Genomic DNA, 4,207 nt, shown 5'->3' with positions numbered 1-4,207 from the left:
AATACAAAGTGAAAGACTCTACAATAGAAACTTTAAACCTCTGTAGGGAGTGAGAAAGACACTAGAAATTAAAAATATATCCCATGCTCATGGATGGGTAGAATGAAAATTGTGAAAAATGACCATTTACCCCAAAGCTATCTACATATTCAATATAATCTCAATATCTCCTTCTTCCCAGAAATAGAAAAAAAACTATCCTAAAATTAAAAACAATGCCAGATGGATTACTGTCAGATATTAAGATATCACAGAGCATAGTAATAAAATCAGTATGATGCAGTCACAAAATAGACATGTAGAACAAAAGAGAAGACCAAAACACGAGTACATGTAACTTCAGCCACTTAATATGTGACAAAGATGCCAAAAATTCACTGAAGAAAAGAAAGTATCTTCAACAAATAATGTTGAACATAAAGATATCCACATACAGAAGAACGAAAGTAGACCAATATTTATTATCACTTTGCACAGAAACTAACTTCAAATGGATCAAAGACCTAAATGTAAAATCTAAAAACACTGAAACAGCTAGATGAAAACATAGGCAGTACCCTATCTGATGTAGGTGCAGGAAAGGTCTTTCTGAATAGGACCCCATTTACCCAAAAAAGAAAGTCAACAGCTGACAAATGTGACTTCATAAAAAAAAAAAAAAAAAAAAAAAAAAAAAAAAAAAAAAAAAAAAAAAAAAAAAAAAAAAAAACAAAAAACAAAAAACAAAAAACAAAAAAACAAAAGATCTTCTGGAAAGCAAGAGAAACAATCTAACCATACGAGGAGGAAGCCAGGAGAGGTACTTTTCCTTGGTACCAGAAACCTAGTTAACTACTCAGTGCTAATGAAGTTGTGGCTCTTGGGGAAGAATCTACAACTACTACTTTACTAGACCAGCATAATCCCTAACCACATTCTAAACATTTATCTTTGTATCCACAGGAAAATATGGTCTTCACCCCTCATCAAGGGAACTTCTTGTTCCCTTGTCATAGGTAGAGACTATGACAGAAAACCACAAGCAATCAAAATGGAGAGGTGTAGAGCCCAGTTCCAAGGTTCACAGGAAAAGACCGATGAGACAAAACAAAAATATGTCCAAAACAAAGCATTATGAGGCAAATCTATAAAAACACCATTGAGTGCTTTTATATTGTCCATCTACTATTGGTCATGGGCTCTATCTTCAAGTGATGTTTATATACCCAGTGAGACTCCATTGGAAAAAGAAATTTTTTTTTCTTTTGTAAGCAGGTGTCAATTACAGATAGCTTCTCGGTTAAGGATGAGAGATTGCGTCTTCTTCCCCCTCTTCCTGCTGGGAACCTGTCTGGCTTGAACATGCAGGCCCTGTGCATACTGCCATGGTCTCTGTGGGTTCATTTGTGTATCAGTCCTGATATTTCTGGAAGACACTGTTGCTTAGAATTGCCAGTCACTTCTGGCTCTTAGAATCTTTCATTCCCCTGAGCTCCAAGGAGGAGGGCTTTGATGAAGACATACCATTTAGGTTCTCAGGTTGCTCTCTCTCTCTGTACATTGTCCTGTTGTGGGTCTCTGTGTTTGTTCTCATCTACTGCAAGACGATGCTTCTCTGATGATGGCTGAGCAAGAAATGAGTCTAGAAGTATAGGTGAGTGTCATTAAGAGTCATTGCCATTTCTTTAGCAGAACAATAGGATCTGGTTTTTCTCTAGACCCACAAGGCCATGAATTTGAAAGACAATTTTATGGTAGGATTCAGAGGAAAAGGTGAAATCTTGTAATTATATGATAATCTCAAGACAAGTAAATTGAGGGGAGGAGAAAGGAATATTATCAAAACACATTGTATGGAATTCTCAAAGCATTAATAAAAATGTATTATTTCAGAAGAAGGGCTTAGGGGCCTAGTAGGAGAGTTCACTAGCATGTACAAAATTCTAGTTTCTAATCCCAATCAAATGATGAAAAATGAACTAATAAAGATGTGAGTCCCCTAATAATTTAGGTGGGGACTGTTTCTGACTCTGTTGGTGCCTTCCCTTAGCTGAACTGACTAGTCAGGCCTCAGTGAGAGAGAATGCACTTAGTCCTGCCACAACTTGATGTCCCGGGACAGGTAGGAACCCAAGAGGGCCTTCCCTTCTATGAGGGGAAGGGCTGAGGGTAAGGAGGGGAGGATTTGTGAGGGTGGGACTGGGAAGAGAGGAAGGAGAGGCCTGGGACTGGGATGTAAAGTGAATAAATAAATTAATGGAAAAAACTAGGAGAAAAAGAGAGAGAGAGAGAGGGAGGGAAAGAGAGAGAGAGAGAGAAAGAAAGAAAGAGAGAAAGAAAAGGTAGAATATCACAATGGCCTAAAAAATCCTAATGTTTACATTAATGTACCATGATATGTCCAACATGTTCTAAATGATTAATATAATTATATGTTCTAAATGATACATATAACCCACAGGATTCACATATATATATATATATATATATATATTATGATTATTAGCATATATATAATACATAATATTATATGCCTTTTTTTAACTATGGGAGGGTTTTTAATATAGATTATTTTTTAATCCCTGTATTCCAGTTGACAAAAGTATGAGTCACATAGCCAAGCAATTGTAGAAAGTGGCTATAAAATAAATCGTAGAAGTGTATTAAGAACATCAGTACTTACAAGAAATAAAAATGTATTATTCCAGATGAAAACCTAGGTGAATCCTGTAAGATCTGGGGTATGATGTTTCCAACAAACATCAAAAGTTAAGAGTATGATAAGACATGCTGGAAATCTAACAAAAGGATTTCAGGACACTGATGCTTACTTTCCTCGTCTAGGAGTGTGCTGAGTCCCTTACAGGAGGGAGGAAGCTTCTAGTTGAGTATCAGCTCTATTTCTCCATGTTCAATGATATAAATAAGCTACGTCCTCAGCAATAGGGCCTTGCCATCATGTTACAGAGAGTTACCAATAGCCTTGGCAACAGCCTGTGATGTTCAGGGTTATCCATGGAACTTCTTTGTCCAATAGTTCAAGATATAACCCATTTCTGGCACTGGAGGGCTTACTTGATGGCATTAACTGTCTAGTTTGGTATTGTCTCTCCTGTAATAAGCCACTCCATCTAATTTCCTTTGATATGTGTATATATTTCAGGGAGCTTCTTACAGTGGGCTTCCATATGGCCTTCCAAAAGGCCTTTAGTGTTAATTGCCCCACCCCATGTTTCCTCAATTACTATAAACTCTCACCTCTCCCCACTTAATCTTAATCTTGTTTCTCTTTTATTTTTTATAGCACTATGTTCTATTTCTCCTTCTTTATTAGATCCTCTTTATTCCAGGCCCTTACCAGTGATTTATCCCTAAGATATGCTCATGCAGAAATAACACAAATATGAGATCAGCTGTCTTAGGGTTTTATTGCTATGAAGAGACACCATGAAAAAAGCAACTGTTATATGGGGCAACATTTAATTGCATCTGGCTTACAGTTTCAGAGGTTCAGCCCATCATTATCAGGGCAGGAACCATGGCACTCAGGCAGACATGGTGCTGGAGAAGGAGTTGAGAGTTCTACATCTAGGTCTGAAGGCATCCAGGAAAAATGTCTCTCTTTCTTTCTGAGTTAAGCATAGGACCTCAAAGACCACCTCTACAATGACACACTTCCTCCAACAAGGCCATGCCTTCTAAGAGTGTCACTCCCTGTGGGGCAAGCATTCAAACACATGGGAGAAAAATCTACTCAAACCACTATATTAATAACCACTTTTTGATTAAATTTAAGGCCCCATCAATGAGCTGAAACTCATACCTGATACAGCTCAAGTGGCAAAGAACCTGAGCCTAGATAACTCATGGGCCTAGGGGAAAACCTACTAAAAGAACATAGCAATAACATGAGTCCTGGTGGCATATTTCTATATCCATTCTCACTTAGCCCACATCAGCAAATATTCTTGCAGTAGATGGGAATTAGCACAGAGACCCACAGGTGGACAACATGAAGAAACTGAGAGACTTTGGAGCACTGAGCTATAAATGGGATGTCTTCATCAAACCTCTCCCCTCAAGGCTCAGGGATCCATGTGGACAAGAACAAAAAAATTATAAAAAGGGACATGGAGGTGGGGTCTCACCCCTAAAAAAGAAGCTATTTACCATGATATCTACTGTCAAAGGGAAAAATCAATTCTCCCCAGTGGATTGCTATTGGGTT

This window comes from Mastomys coucha, unplaced genomic scaffold, assembly GCF_008632895.1.
Source record: "Mastomys coucha isolate ucsf_1 unplaced genomic scaffold, UCSF_Mcou_1 pScaffold11, whole genome shotgun sequence".
Taxonomy (NCBI): Eukaryota; Metazoa; Chordata; class Mammalia; order Rodentia; family Muridae; genus Mastomys; species Mastomys coucha.
Note: the sequence above shows the minus strand (reverse complement) of the source record.